The 17,352-nt window shown below is 45.9% G+C and overlaps 1 protein-coding gene across 3 annotated transcripts in view; it reads right to left on the minus strand.

Annotated features, from left to right (window-relative positions):
* The window catches only part of LOC110523118 (protein Shroom3), a 158,445-nt gene that overhangs the window by 79,661 nt on the left and 61,432 nt on the right, over window positions 1-17,352 (minus strand). The window lies entirely within an intron of this gene.

The following is a 17,352-nucleotide window of genomic DNA, read 5'->3' on the forward strand; positions in this document are numbered from 1 at the left end:
ACCCGCTACGTTAATTATCCTAAACTGCTACGTTAATTCTCCTAACCCGCTACGTTAATTCTCCTAACCCGCTACGTTAATTCTCCTAACCCGCTACGTTAATTCTCCTAACCCGCTACGTTAATTCTCCTAACCCGCTACGTTAATTCTCCAACCCGCTACGTTAATTCTCCTAACCCGCTACGTTAATTATCCTAACCCGCTACGTTAATTCTCCTAACCCGCTACGTTAATTCTCCTAACCTGCTACGTTAATTCTCCTAACCTGCTACCTTAATTCTCCTAACCTGCTACCTTAATTCTCCTAACCTGCTACGTTAATTCTCCTAACCTGCTACCTTAATTACACAGAGTCAGTTCTGATCCTGCATAGCTCCGCCCCGGTCCCAGGCTGTATAGCTCCGCCCCTGTCCCAGGCTGTATAGCTCCGCCCCTGTCCCAGGCTGTATAGCTCCGCCCCGGTCCCAGGCTGTATAGCTCCGCCCCAGTCCCAGGCTGTATAGCTCCGCCCCGGTCCCAGGCTGTATAGCCCCGCCCCTGTACCAGGCTGTATAGCTCCGCCCCTGTCCCAGGCTGTATAGCTCCGCCCCTGTCCCAGGCTGTATAGCTCCGCCCCTATCCCAGGCTGTATAGCTCCGCCCCTATCCCAGGCTGTATAGCTCCGCCCCTATCCCCGGCTGTATAGCTCCGCCCCCTTTCCAGGCTGTATAGCTCCGCCCCTGCCCCAGGCTGTATAGCTCCGCCCCGGTCCCAGGCTGTATAGCTCCGCCCCATGTCCCAGGCTGTATAGCTCCGCCCCTGTCCCAGGCTGTATAGCTCCGCCCCTGTCCCAGGCTGTATAGCCCCCCGCCCCTGTCCCAGGCTGTATAGCTCCGCCCCCGTCCCAGGCTGTATAGCTCCGCCCCTGTCCCAGGCTGTATGGCTACCCCCCCGGTCCCAGGCTGTTTCTGCTTCCCCTGGCCGCCTGGCTCTATCAGATCACGGCCCTCTGCTCTGCCTCACACCCATCAGATAACAGGCTGGAGCCCAGGGGCTGATGGGACACCTAACTAACGTCATGATCATGAGATGAGTCCCGCTGGCCGTATCGGAGGGAGCAGCGACATCTTGGGACCAGAGTGTAACCTGTCAGACACTCTACAACTGCCCGGTTGGAATTCATAATACACTTTATAATGTCCTGACTAACAAGACACACAATACCACGAATAACTCCTTATTTTCCTTTATCAATAACTAAAGCAACTTTGAGTCTCACACAAATAAAAAGGCATGTGCTCCTAGAAGATAACATAGTTCAGACCGCTATAACCCAACTCCCTGTCCACTACACAAAATAGCTTATACTGACAATCTTGTTTTTGCGGCCTACACATTACATCCAGGCTTGGTTGATCCAGCGTTACTTTACTGTTTTGGCTCTAACACTGATCTGGGAAGCCTTCCAACCTGGACTAGTCCTGCTGTAGTATGGTGTTCATCTAACAACGACAAGTTCGGTGAAGAGAGGTGATGCATTCTACTGATGAAATGACACTGGCTTACCTTAGTGACATATTCAATTAAAATCGAAGTCAGAGGACAACCTTGGTCTTACCTCACCTCGGACTGACGCAAGGACACGTCATGGTCTCCGTTCTATCGGATTAGAGTTTAGAAACAGACCCATATACATTTCATACATGTATGGCTCTGGATTGAAATAAGGAACACAATGCATGAGGTCATTCAGTTTATGGACCATAAATCAGACTAGATAAATATACAATATTTTCTAATACATTTGTTAGATACACTAGTTTGTAAAGCTGGTCTGAATTCCATTGAATTAAAGTATTACGGTTCTAGAACAGTTTATATTCTGTGAGAGAGAGAGAGTCTTCAGTAAACTCAAGGATATCCAATTTAGGAGGAGAACAGAGGAGATCACCGTAGCAACTGGGTTTTAAGTTCAAACTGCCAAATGACATACAGTAGATGGAGAAACTAAGCTCCAACTACTCTACTCTGCCCTACTCTGCCCTACTCTGCTCTGCCCTACTCTGCCCTGCCCTACCCTACTCTGCCCTACCCTACTCTGCCCTACTCTGCTCTGCCCTACTCTGCTCTGCCCTACTCTGCCCTGCCCTACTCTACTCTGCCCTACCCTACTCTGCCCTACTCTACTCTGCCCTACTCTACTCTGCTCTGCCCTACTCTACTCTGCTCTGCTCTACTCTGCCCTACTCTACTCTGCTCTGCTCTACTCTGCCATACTCTACTCTGCTCTGCCATACTCTACTCTGCCCTGCCCTACTCTGCCCTACTCTACTCTGCTCTGCCCTACTCTGCCCTGCCCTACTCTGCTCTGCCCTACTCTGCTCTGCCCTACTCTGCTCTGCCCTACTCTGCCCTGCCCTACTCTGCTCTGCCCTACTCTGCTCTGCCCTGCTATGCCCTACTCTGCTCTGCCCTACTCTGCCCTGCCCTACTCTGCTCTGCCCTACTCTGCTCTGCCCTGCTATGCCCTACTCTGCTCTGCCCTACTCTGCTCTGCCCTACTCTACTCTGCCCTGCCCTACTCTGCTCTGCCCTACTCTGCTCTGCCCTACTCTACTCTGCCCTGCCCCTACTCTACTCTGCCCTACTCTGCTCTGCCCTACTCTACTCTGCTCTGCTCTACTCTGCCCTACTCTACTCTGCTCTGCTCTACTCTGCCATACTCTACTCTGCTCTGCCATACTCTACTCTGCCCTGCCCTACTCTGCCCTACTCTACTCTGCTCTGCCCTACTCTGCCCTGCCCTACTCTGCTCTGCCCTACTCTGCTCTGCCCTACTCTGCTCTGCCCTACTCTGCCCTGCCCTACTCTGCTCTGCCCTACTCTGCTCTGCCCTGCTATGCCCTACTCTGCTCTGCCCTACTCTGCCCTGCCCTACTCTGCTCTGCCCTACTCTGCTCTGCCCTGCTATGCCCTACTCTGCTCTGCCCTACTCTGCTCTGCCCTACTCTACTCTGCCCTGCCCTACTCTGCTCTGCCCTACTCTGCTCTGCCCTGCTATGCCCTACTCTGCTCTGCCCTGCTATGCCCTACTCTACTCTGCCCTGCCCTACTCTGCTCTGCCCTACTCTGCTCTGCCCTACTCTACTCTGCCCTGCCCCTACTCTGCTCTGCCCTACTCTGCTCTGCCCTACTCTGCTCTGCTCTACTCTGCTCTACTCTGCCCTGCCCTACTCTGCTCTGCCCTGCTCTACTCTACTCTACCCTACTCTACTCTACTCTACTCTACTCTACTCTACTCTACTCTCACAGTAAAGGGCCAGTTTGTACAGAAGTAAAACCCTAAGACATTGTTAGAAAGTCATTTTTTCTCTCTACATATTCTGCACTGCGCAGCCGTAACACAGCAAGGCCCTAGACTAGGTCTACACAGACATATTTGGCTGGTAGTGTTGTGTACACAATGAAATTACAGTGCCATGGTTTTACAGACGGTTTCTATGGCAATGCCTTCACTAGGCCTCCAATAACATCCATCCATTTATCAGAGTTTGACTCCCAAATGGCACCCTAGTACCTTTCTAGTGCACTTCGTTTGACCAGGGTCCATAGCCACTTCATACAGTGCCTTCGGAAAGTTTTCAAACCCATTGACAGCTTTCTTCTAAAATTGATTAAATAGTTTTTTTCCCCTTATCAATCTACACACAATACCCCATAATGACAATGCAAAACCAGGTTTTTAGAAATATTTTCTAATTTATTAAAAATAAATAAAAAATGAAATTATAACATTTCCATAAGTATTCAGACCCTTTACTCAGTACTTTATTGAAGCACCTTTGGCAGTGATTACAGCCTAAAGTCTTCTTGGGTATGATGCTACCAGCTTGGCACACCTGTATTTGGGGAGTTTCTCACATTCTTCTCTGCAGATCCTCTCAAGCTCTGTCAAGTTGGTTGGGCCACTCAAAGACATTCAGAGACTTGTCTAGAAGCCACTCCTGCGTTGTCTTGGCTGTGTGCTTAGGGTCATTGTCCTGTTGGAAGGTGAACCTTTGCCCCAGCCTGAGGTCCTGAGTGCTCTGGGGCAGGTTTTTATCTAGGATCTCTCTATACTTTCCTAGGTTCATCTTTCCCTCGATCCTGACTAGTCTCCCAGTCTCTGCCACTGAATAACCTCCCCACAGCATGATGCTGCCACCACCATGCTTCACCGTAGGGATGGTGCCAGGTTACCTCCAGACGTGACCCTTCATATTCAGGCCAAAGAGTTCAATCTTGGTTTCATCAGACCAGATCATCTTGTTTCTCATGGTCTGAGAGTGCCTTTAAGCAAACTCCAAGCAGGCTGTCATGTACCTTTTACTGAGGAGTGGCTTCCGTCTGGCCACTCTACCATAAAGGCCTGATTGGTGGAGTGCTGCAGAGATGGTTGTCCTTCTGGAAGGTTCTCCCATCTCCACAGAGAAACTCTAGATCTCTGTCAGAGTGATCATCAAGTTCTTGGTCACTCCCCTGACCAAGGCCCTTCTCCACCCATTACTCAGTTTTGCCGGGCGGCCAGCTCCAGGAAGAGTCTTGGTGGTTCCAAACTTCTTCCATTAAGAATGATGGAGGCCATTGTGTTCTTGGGGACCTTCAATGCTGCAGAAATGTTTTGGTATCCTTCCCCAGATTTTAGAATAAGGCTGTGACGTAACAAAATATTGAAAACGTAAAGGGCTCTGAATAGTTTCCGAGGGCACTGTTGGTCATAGGGGGCCCTTTAGGAGACAGAACATTTAGAACACTGTTGGTCATAGGGGGCCTTTAGGATACAGAACATTAGGTACCCTGTGTATATAGCCTAGTTATCATTACTCAGTACTGGTACCCCTGTGTATATAGCCTAGTTATCATTACTCAGTACTGGTACCCCTTGTATATAGCCTAGTTATCATTACTCAGTACTGGTACCCATTGTATATAGCCTAGTTATCGTTACTCAGTACTGGTACCCTGTGTATATAGCCTAGTTATCATTACTCAGTACTGGTACGCTGTGTATATAGCCTAGTTATCATTACTCAGTACTGGTACCCTGTGTATATAGTCTAGTTATCATTATTCAGTACTGGTACCCTGTGTATATAGCCTAGTTATGATTACACAGTACTGGTACCCTGTGTATATAGCCTAGTTATCATTACTCAGTACTGGTACTCTGTGTATATAGACTATTATCATTACTCAGTACTGGTACCCTGTGTATATAGCCTAGTTATCATTACTCAGTACTGGTACCCTGTGTATATAGCCTAGTTATCATTACTCAGTACTGGTACCCTGTGTATATAGCCTAGTTACCATTACTCAGTACTGGTACCCTGTGTATATAGCCTAGTTACCATTACTCAGTACTGGTACCCTGTGTATATAGCCTAGTTATCATTACTCAGTACTGGTACCCTGTGTATATAGCCTTGTTATCATTACTCAGTACTGGTACCCTGTGTATATAGCCTAGTTATCATTACTCAGTACTGGTACCCCTTGTATATAGCCTAGTTATCATTACTCAGTACTGGTACCCCTTGTATATAGCCTAGTTATCATTACTCAGTACTGGTACCCATTGTATATAGCCTAGTTATCATTACTCAGTACTGGTACCCCTGTGTATATAGCCTAGTTATCATTACTCAGTACTGGTACCCCTGTGTATATAGCCTAGTTATCATTACTCAGTACTGGTACCCCTGTGTATATAGCCTAGTTATCATTACTCAGTACTGGTACCCTGTGTATATAGACTAGTTATCATTACTCAGTACTGGTACCCTGTGTATATAGCCTAGTTATCATTACTCAGTACTGGTACCCTGTGTATATAGCCTAGTTATCATTACTCAGTACTGGTACCCTGTGTATATAGCCTAGTTATCATTACTCAGTACTGGTACCCTGTGTATATAGCCTTGTTATCATTACTCAGTACTGGTACCCTGTGTATATAGCCTAGTTATCATTACTCAGTACTGGTACCCCTTGTATATAGCCTAGTTATCATTACTCAGTACTGGTACCCCTTGTATATAGCCTAGTTATCATTACTCAGTACTGGTACCCATTGTATATAGCCTAGTTATCATTACTCAGTACTGGTACCCCTGTGTATATAGCCTAGTTATCATTACTCAGTACTGGTACCCATTGTATATAGCCTAGTTATCATTACTCAGTACTGGTACCCCTGTGTATATAGCCTAGTTATCATTACTCAGTACTGGTACCCCTGTGTATATAGCCTAGTTATCATTACTCAGTACTGGTGCCCCTGTGTATATAACCTAGTTATCATTACTCAGTACTGGTACCCCTGTGTATATAGCCTAGTTATCATTACTCAGTACTGGTACCCTGTGTATATAGACTAGTTATCATTACTCAGTACTGGTACCCTGTGTATATAGCCTAGTTATCATTACTCAGTACTGGTACCCTGTGTATATAGCCTAGTTATCATTACTCAGTACTGGTACCCTGTGTATATAGACTAGTTATCATTACTCAGTACTGGTACCCTGTGTATATAGCCTAGTTATCATTACTCAGTACTGGTACTCTGTGTATACAGCCTAGTTATCATTACTCAGTACTGGTACTCTGTGTATATAGCCTAGTTATCATTACTCAGAACTGGTACTCTGTGTATACAGCCTAGTTATCATTACTCAGTACTGGTACTCTGTGTATACAGCCTAGTTATCATTACTCAGTACTGGTACTCTGTGTATATAGCCTAGTTACCATTACTCAGTACTGGTACTCTGTGTATACAGCCTAGTTATCATTATTCAGTACTGGTACCCTGTGTATATAGCCTAGTTATCATTAATCAGTACTGGTACCCTGTGTATATAGACTAGTTATCATTACTCAGTACTGGTACCCTGTGTATACAGCCTAGTTATCATTACTCAGTACTGGTACTCTGTGTATATAGCCTAGTTACCATTACTCAGTACTGGTACTCTGTGTATACAGCCTAGTTATCATTACTCAGTACTGGTACCCTGTGTATATAGCCTAGTTATCATTACTCAGTACTGGTACCCTGTGTATATAGACTAGTTATCATTACTCAGTACTGGTACCCTGTGTATACAGCCTAGTTATCATTACTCAGTACTGGTACCCTGTGTATATAGCCTAGTTATCATTACTCAGTACTGGTACTCTGTGTATATAGCCTAGTTATCATTACTCAGTACTGGTACCCTGTGTATATAGCCTAGTTATCATTACTCAGTACTGGTACTGTTATGGTGAGTGAATGAGGACCCAAAAGCGAACTAACTTAAACAGAGCTTCTTTAATAACCAAACATAGGTAGGCTCAGATAGACCGGCAGATTCCGACAGGACAGGACAAGGTTACAGCAAACATGACGATAGTCTGGCTCAGGCATGAAACACAACAAACAAGAATCCGACAAGGACAGGAACAGAAACAGAGAGAGATATAGGGACCTAATCAGAGGGAAAAAGGGAACAGGTGGGAAACGGGGTGAATGGGTAGTTAGAGGAGACAAGGAACAGCTGGGGGAAAGCGGGGGAGAAAAGGTAACCTAACAACGACCAGCAGAGGGAGACAGGGTGAAGGGAAAGGACAGAGACAAGACACAACATGACAGTACATGACAGTACCCCCCCACTCACCGAGCGCCTCCTGGCGCACTCGAGGAGGAAACCTGGCGGCAACGGAGGAAATCCTCGATCAGCGCACGGTCCAGCACGTCCCGAGAGGGAACCCAACTCCTCTCCTCAGGACCGTACCCCTCCCAATCTACGAGGTACTGGTGACCACGGCCCCGAGGACGCATGTCCAAAATTCTACGGACCCTGTAGATGGGTGCGCCCTCGACAAGGATGGGGGGGGGGGGGGGGAAGACGAGCGGGGGCGCGAAGGACGGGCTTGATGCAGGAGACATGGAAGACCGGGTGGACGCGACGAAGGTATCGCGGAAGAAGAAGTCAAACTGCGACAGGATTAATGACCCGAGAAATACGGAACGGACCAATGAACCGCGGGGTCAACTTGCGAGAAGCCGTCTTAAGGGGAAGGTTCTGAGTGGAGAGCCAAACTCTCTGACCGCGACAATATCTAGGACTCTTAGTTCTACGCTTATTAGCAGCCCTCACAGTCTGCGTCCTATAACGGCAAAGTGCAGACCTGACCCTCTTCCAGGTGCGCTCGCAACGTTGGACAAAAGCCTGAGCGGAGGGGACGCTGGACTCGGCGAACTGAGATGAGAACAGCGGAGGCTGGTACCCGAGGCTACTCTTAAAAGGAGATAGCCCGGTCGCAGACGAAGGAAGCGAGTTGTGGGCGTATTCTGCCCAGGGGAGCTGTTCTGACCAAGACGCAGGGTTACGAAAAGAAAGACTGCGTAAGATGCGACCAATAGTCTGATTGGCCCGTTCTGCTTGACCGTTAGACTGGGGGTGAAAGCCGGAAGAGAGACTGACGGAAGCCCCAATCAAACGGCAAAACTCCCTCCAAAATTGAGACGTGAATTGCGGACCTCTGTCCGAAACGACGTCTGACGGAAGGCCATGAATTCTGAAAACATTCTCGATGATGATTTGTGCCGTCTCTTTAGCAGAAGGAAGCTTAGCAAGGGGAATGAAATGAGCCGCCTTAGAGAACCTATCGACAACCGTAAGAATAACAGTCTTCCCCGCTGACGAAGGCAGTCCGGTGACAAAATCTAAGGCGATGTGAGACCACGGTCGAGAGGGAATAGGAAGCGGCCTGAGACGGCCGGCAGGAGGGGAGTTACCGGACTTAGTCTGCGCGCAGACCGAACAAGCAGCCACGAAACGACGCGTGTCATGCTCCCGGGTGGGCCACCAAAAACGCTGGCGAATGGAAGCAAGCGTACCCCGAACGCCAGGGTGGCCGGCTAACTTGGCAGAGTGAGCCCACTGAAGAACGGCCAGACGAGTAGGAACGGGAACGAAAAGAAGGTTCCTAGGACAAGCGCGCGGCGACGGAGTGTGAGTGAGCGCTTGTTTTACCTGCCTCTCAATTCCCCAGACAGTCAACCCGACAACACGCCCCTCAGGGAGAATCCCCTCGGGGTCAGTGGAGGCTACTGAAGAACTGAAGAGACGAGACAAAGCATCAGGCTTGGTGTTCTTAGAGCCCGGACGATAAGAAATCACGAACTCGAAACGAGCGAAAAACAGCGCCCAACGCGCCTGACGCGCATTAAGTCGTTTGGCAGAACGGATGTACTCAAGGTTCCTATGGTCAGTCCAAACGACAAAAGGAACGGTCGCCCCCTCCAACCACTGTCGCCATTCGCCTAGGGCTAACCGGATGGCGAGCAGTTCGCGGTTACCCACATCATAGTTACGTTCCGACGGCGACAGGCGATGAGAAAAATACGCGCATGGGTGGACCTTGTCGTCAGAGAGGGAGCGCTGAGAAAGGATGGCTCCCACGCCCACCTCTGACGCGTCAACCTCGACAACGAACTGTCTAGAGACGTCAGGTGTAACAAGGATAGGAGCGGATGTAAAACGATTCTTGAGGAGATCAAAAGCTCCCTGGGCGGAAACGGACCACTTAAAGCACGTCTTGACAGAAGTAAGGGCTGTGAGAGGAGCTGCCACCTGACCGAAATTACGGATGAAACGACGATAGAAGTTCGCGAAGCCGAGAAAGCGCTGCAGCTCGACGCGTGACTTAGGGACGGGCCAATCAATGACAGCTTGGACCTTAGCGGGATCCATCTTAATGCCTTCAGCGGAAATAACAGAACCGAGAAATGTGACGGAGGAGGCATGAAAAGTGCACTTCTCAGCCTTCACAAAAAGACAATTCTCTAAAAGGCGCTGGAGGACACGTCGAACGTGCTGAACATGAATCTGGAGTGACGGTGAAAAAATCAGGATATCGTCAAGGTAAACGAAAACAAAGATGTTCAGCATGTCTCTCAGGACATCATTGACTAATGCCTGAAAGACAGCTGGAGCGTTAGCGAGGCCGAAAGGAAGAACCCGGTATTCAAAGTGCCCTAACGGAGTGTTAAACGCCGTCTTCCACTCGTCCCCCTCCCTGATGCGCACGAGATGGTAAGCGTTACGAAGGTCCAACTTAGTGAAAAACCTGGCTCCCTGCAGGATCTCGAAGGCTGAAGACATAAGAGGAAGCGGATAACGATTCTTCACTGTTATGTCATTCAGCCCTCGATAATCTATGCAGGGGCGCAGAGACCCGTCCTTCTTCTTGACAAAAAAAACCCCCGCTCCGGCGGGAGAGGAGGAGGGGACTATGGTACCGGCGTCAAGAGCTACAGACAAATAATCTTCGAGAGCCTTACGTTCGGGAGCCGACAGAGAGTATAGTCTACCCCGGGGGGGGGGTGGTTCCCGGAAGGAGATCAATACTACAATCATACGACCGGTGTGGAGGAAGAGAGGTGGCCCTGGACCGACTGAACACCGTGCGCAGATCGTGATATTCCTCCGGCACCCCTGTCAAATCACCAGGCTCCTCCTGTGAAGAAGAGACAGAGGAAACAGGAGGGATAGCAGACATTAAACATTTCACATGACAAGAGACGTTCCAGGAGAGGATAGAATTACTAGACCAATTAATGGAAGGATTATGACAAACTAGCCAGGGATGGCCCAAAACAACAGGTGTAAAAGGTGAACGAAAAATTAAAAAAGAAATGGTTTCACTATGATTACCAGAAACAGTGAGGGTTAAAGGTAGCGTCTCACGCTGAATCCTGGGGAGAGGACTACCATCCAGGGCGAACAAGGCCGTGGGCTCCTTTAACTGTCTGAGAGGAATGTCATGTTCCCGAGCCCAGGTCTCGTCCATAAAACAGCCCTCCGCCCCAGAGTCTATTAAGGCACTGCAGGAAGCTGACGAACCGGTCCAGCGTAGATGGACCGACAAGGTAGTGCAGGATCTTGAAGGAGAGACAGGAGTAGTAGCGCTCACCAGTAGCCCTCCGCTTACTGACGAGCTCTGGCCTTTTACTGGACATGAAGTGACAAAATGACCAGCGGAACCGCAATAGAGACAGAGGCGGTTGGTGATTCTCCGTTCCCTCTCCTTAGTCGAGATGCGGATACCTCCCAGCTGCATGGGCTCAGCACCCGAGCCGGCAGAGGAAGATGGTAGTGATGCGGAGAGGGAGGCGACGGAGAGCGCGAGCTCCTTTCCACGAGCTCGGTGACGAAGATCAACCCGTCGCTCAATGCGAATAGCGAGTTCAATCAAGGAATCCACGCTGGAAGGAACCTCCCGGGAGAGAATCTCATCCTTTACCTCTGCGCGGAAACCCTCCAGAAGACGAGCGAGCAAGGCCGGCTCGTTCCAGCCACTGGAGACAGCAAGAGTGCGAAACTCAATAGAGTAGTCTGTTATGGATCGATTGCCTTGACATAGGGAAGACAGGGCCCTGGAAGCCTCCTCCCCAAAAACAGATCGATCAAAAACCCGTATCATCTCCTCCTTAAAGTCCTGATACTGGTTAGTACACTCAGCCCTTGCCTCCCAGATTGCCGTGCCCCACTCACGAGCCCGTCCAATAAGGAGAGATATGACGTAGGCGACACGAGCAGTGCTCCTGGAGTAAGTGTTGGGCTGGAGAGAAAACACAATATCACACTGGGTGAGGAACGAGCGGCATTCAGTGGGCTCCCCAGAGTAACACGGCGGGTTATTGATTCTGGGCTCCGGAGATTCGAAAGCCCTGGAAGTGGCCGGTGGATCGAGGCGGAGATGGTGAACCTGTTCTGTGAGGTTGGAGACTTGGGTGGCCAGGGTCTCAACGGCATGTCGAGCAGCAGACACTTCCTGCTCGTGTCTGCCTAGCATCGCTCCCTGGATCCCGACGGCTGAGTGGAGAGGATCCGAAGTCGCTGGGTCCATTCTTGGTCGGATTCTTCTGTTATGGTGAGTGAATGAGGACCCAAAAGCGAACTAACTTAAACAGAGCTTCTTTAATAACCAAACATAGGTAGGCTCAGATAGACCGGCAGATTCCGACAGGACAGGACAAGGTTACAGCAAACATGACGATAGTCTGGCTCAGGCATGAAACACAACAAACAAGAATCCGACAAGGACAGGAACAGAAACAGAGAGAGATATAGGGACCTAATCAGAGGGAAAAAGGGAACAGGTGGGAAACGGGGTGAATGGGTAGTTAGAGGAGACAAGGAACAGCTGGGGGAAAGCGGGGGAGAAAAGGTAACCTAACAACGACCAGCAGAGGGAGACAGGGTGAAGGGAAAGGACAGAGACAAGACACAACATGACAGTACATGACAGGTACCCTGTGTATATAGCCTAGTTATCATTACTCAGTACTGGTACTCTGTGTATATAGCCTAGTTATCATTACTCAGTACTGGTACCCTGTGTATATAGCCTAGTTATCATTACTCAGTACTGGTACTCTGTGTATATAGCCTAGTTATCATTACTCAGTACTGGTACTCTGTGTATATAGCCTAGTTATCATTACTCAGTACTGGTACTCTGTGTATATAGCCTAGTTATCATTACTCAGTACTGGTACTCTGTGTATATAGCCTAGTTATCATTACTCAGTACTGGTACTCTGTGTATATAGCCTAGTTATCATTACTCAGTACTGGTACTCTGTGTATATAGCCTAGTTACCATTACTCAGTACTGGTACTCTGTGTATACAGCCTAGTTATCATTACTCAGTACTGGTACCCTGTGTATATAGCCTAGTTATCATTACTCAGTACTGGTACTCTGTGTATATAGCCTAGTTATCATTACTCAGTACTGGTACTCTGTGTATATAGCCTAGTTATCATTACTCAGTACTGGTACTCTGTGTATATAGCCTAGTTATCATTACTCAGTACTGGTACTCTGTGTATATAGCCTAGTTATCATTACTCAGTACTGGTACTCTGTGTATATAGCCTAGTTATCATTACTCAGTACTGGTACTCTGTGTATATAGCCTAGTTATCATTACTCAGTACTGGTACTCTGTGTATATAGCCTAGTTATCATTACTCAGTACTGGTACTCTGTGTATACAGCCTAGTTATCATTACTCAGTACTGGTACCCCTTGTATATAGCCTAGTTATCATTACTCAGTACTGGTACCCCTTGTATATAGCCTAGTTATCATTACTCAGTACTGGTACTCTGTGTATATAGCCTAGTTATCATTACTCAGTACTGGTACCCCTTGTATATAGCCTAGTTATCATTACTCAGTACTGGTACCCCTTGTATATAGCCTAGTTATCATTACTCAGTACTGGTACCCTGTGTATATAGCCTAGTTATCATTACTCAGTACTGGTACCCCTTGTATATAGCCTAGTTATCATTACTCAGTACTGGTACCCCTTGTATATAGCCTAGTTATCATTACTCAGTACTGGTACTCTGTGTATATAGCCTAGTTATCATTACTCAGTACTGGTACCCCTTGTATATAGCCTAGTTATCATTACTCAGTACTGGTACTCTGTGTATACAGCCTAGTTATCATTACTCAGTACTGGTACCCTGTGTATATAGCCTAGTTATCATTACTCAGTACTGGTACCCCTTGTATATAGCCTAGTTATCATTACTCAGTACTGGTACTCTGTGTATACAGCCTAGTTATCATTACTCAGTACTGGTACTCTGTGTATATAGCCTAGTTATCATTACTCAGTACTGGTACCCTGTGTATATAGCCTAGTTATCATTACTCAGTACTGGTACCCTGTGTATATAGCCTAGTTACCATTACTCAGTACTGGTACCCTGTGTATATAGCCTAGTTATCATTACTCAGTACTGGTACTCTGTGTATATAGCCTAGTTATCATTACTCAGTACTGGTACCCTGTGTATATAGCCTAGTTATCATTACTCAGTACTGGTACCCCTTGTATATAGCCTAGTTACCATTACTCAGTACTGGTACCCTGTGTATATAGCCTAGTTATCATTACTCAGTACTGGTACTCTGTGTATATAGCCTAGTTATCATTACTCAGTACTGGTACCCTGTGTATATAGCCTAGTTATCATTACTCAGTACTGGTACCCCTTGTATATAGCCTAGTTACCATTACTCAGTACTGGTACCCTGTGTATATAGCCTAGTTATCATTACTCAGTACTGGTACTCTGTGTATATAGCCTAGTTATCATTACTCAGTACTGGTACTCTGTGTATATAGCCTAGTTATCATTACTCAGTACTGGTACTCTGTGTATATAGCCTAGTTATCATTACTCAGTACTGGTACTCTGTGTATATAGCCTAGTTATCATTACTCAGTACTGGTACCCCTTGTATATAGCCTAGTTACCATTACTCAGTACTGGTACCCTGTGTATATAGCCTAGTTATCATTACTCAGTACTGGTACTCTGTGTATATAGCCTAGTTATCATTACTCAGTACTGGTACCCCTTGTATATAGCCTAGTTACCATTACTCAGTACTGGTACCCTGTGTATATAGCCTAGTTATCATTACTCAGTACTGGTACTCTGTGTATATAGCCTAGTTATCATTACTCAGTACTGGTACTCTGTGTATATAGCCTAGTTATCATTACTCAGTACTGGTACTCTGTGTATATAGCCTAGTTATCATTACTCAGTACTGGTACCCTGTGTATATAGCCTAGTTATCATTACTCAGTACTGGTACCCTGTGTATATAGCCTAGTTATCATTACTCAGTACTGGTACTCTGTGTATATAGCCTAGTTATCATTACTCAGTACTGGTACTCTGTGTATATAGCCTAGTTATCATTACTCAGTACTGGTACTCTGTGTATATAGCCTAGTTATCATTACTCAGTACTGGTACTCTGTGTATATAGCCTAGTTATCATTACTCAGTACTGGTACTCTGTGTATATAGCCTAGTTATCATTACTCAGTACTGGTACCCTGTGTATATAGCCTAGTTATCATTACTCAGTACTGGTACTCTGTGTATATAGCCTAGTTATCATTACTCAGTACTGGTACTCTGTGTATATAGCCTAGTTATCATTACTCAGTACTGGTACTCTGTGTATATAGCCTAGTTATCATTACTCAGTACTGGTACTCTGTGTATATAGCCTAGTTATCATTACTCAGTACTGGTACTCTGTGTATATAGCCTAGTTATCATTACTCAGTACTGGTACTCTGTGTATATAGCCTAGTTATCATTACTCAGTACTGGTACTCTGTGTATATAGCCTAGTTATCATTACTCAGTACTGGTACCCTGTGTATATAGCCTAGTTATCATTACTCAGTACTGGTACTCTGTGTATATAGCCTAGTTATCATTACTCAGTACTGGTACTCTGTGTATATAGCCTAGTTATCATTACTCAGTACTGGTACTCTGTGTATATAGCCTAGTTATCATTACTCAGTACTGGTACTCTGTGTATATAGCCTAGTTATCATTACTCAGTACTGGTACTCTGTGTATATAGCCTAGTTATCATTACTCAGTACTGGTACTCTGTGTATATAGCCTAGTTATCATTACTCAGTACTGGTACTCTGTGTATATAGCCTAGTTATCATTACACAGTACTGGTACTCTGTGTATATAGCCTAGTTATCATTACTCAGTACTGGTACTCTGTGTATATAGCCTAGTTATCATTACTCAGTACTGGTACTCTGTGTATATAGCCTAGTTATCATTACTCAGTACTGGTACTCTGTGTATATAGCCTAGTTATCATTACTCAGTACTGGTACTCTGTGTATATAGCCTAGTTATCATTACTCAGTACTGGTACTCTGTGTATATAGCCTAGTTATCATTACTCAGTACTGGTACTCTGTGTATATAGCCTAGTTATCATTACTCAGTACTGGTACTCTGTGTATATAGCCTAGTTATCATTACTCAGTACTGGTACTCTGTGTATATAGCCTAGTTATCATTACTCAGTACTGGTACCCTGTGTATATAGCCTAGTTATCATTACTCAGTACTGGTACTCTGTGTATATAGCCTAGTTATCATTACTCAGTACTGGTACTCTGTGTATATAGCCTAGTTATCATTACTCAGTACTGGTACTCTGTGTATATAGCCTAGTTATCATTACTCAGTACTGGTACTCTGTGTATATAGTCTAGTTATCATTACTCAGTACTGGTACTCTGTGTATATAGCCTAGTTATCATTACTCAGTACTGGTACTCTGTGTATATAGCCTAGTTATCATTACTCAGTACTGGTACCCTGTGTATATAGCCTAGTTATCATTACTCAGTACTGGTACTCTGTGTATATAGCCTAGTTATCATTACTCAGTACTGGTACTCTGTGTATATAGCCTAGTTATCATTACTCAGTACTGGTACTCTGTGTATATAGCCTAGTTATCATTACTCAGTACTGGTACTCTGTGTATATAGTCTAGTTATCATTACTCAGTACTGGTACTCTGTGTATATAGCCTAGTTATCATTACTCAGTACTGGTACTCTGTGTATATAGCCTAGTTATCATTACTCAGTACTGGTACCCTGTGTATATAGCCTAGTTATCATTACTCAGTACTGGTACTCTGTGTATATAGCCTAGTTATCATTACTCAGTACTGGTACTCTGTGTATATAGACTAGTTATCATTACTCAGTACTGGTACTCTGTGTATATAGCCTAGTTATCATTACTCAGTACTGGTACTCTGTGTATACAGCCTAGTTATCATTGTGAATTTATTATTACTTGTTTTACTTTTCTATTATTCATCTATTTTCTTTCTCTCTACAGTGTTGGAAATGGCCCATCAGTAAGTATTCCACTGTTAGTCTCTACCTGTTGTTTACAAAGCTTGCGACGAATACCGTTTGACTTGATTCCTGTCACTAACATGACTTCCTGTATAAATTCCCCCTTATTTCCTGTTTCTTGCAGCGTGAGAGACATGAAGATTGGAAGTGGTCATAACAATGGTTGGGGACAGGAGCATCCCGTAGAGCTTCCTTCCTGGTTAAAAGAAGTGGACCATATATGGAAAAGGGTACCGTCTGGGACACAGCCAGCTCTTCCTGAACCAGACAGGAAAAGCTGACAGGGCTGATAGCTATGAATATCTATCCCCTCACGCTGAACTTTTTTACCTTTCTCTGTTTCTCTCTTGTTCAATTCAATTCGAGGAGCTTTATTGGCATGGGAAACGTGTTAACATTGCCAAAGCAGGTGAGGTAGATAATATACAAAAGTGAAATAAACAATGAAAATGAACTTATTCTTATTATATCTCTCTTTCTCTATTTTTTTAATCTTCCTTTCTCGATCTCTCCTTCTCTCGCTCTCTCCC

Source organism: Oncorhynchus mykiss, chromosome 12, assembly GCF_057628025.1.
Source record: "Oncorhynchus mykiss isolate SJ-2025 chromosome 12, ASM5762802v1, whole genome shotgun sequence".
In the NCBI taxonomy this organism is placed as follows: Eukaryota; Metazoa; Chordata; class Actinopteri; order Salmoniformes; family Salmonidae; genus Oncorhynchus; species Oncorhynchus mykiss.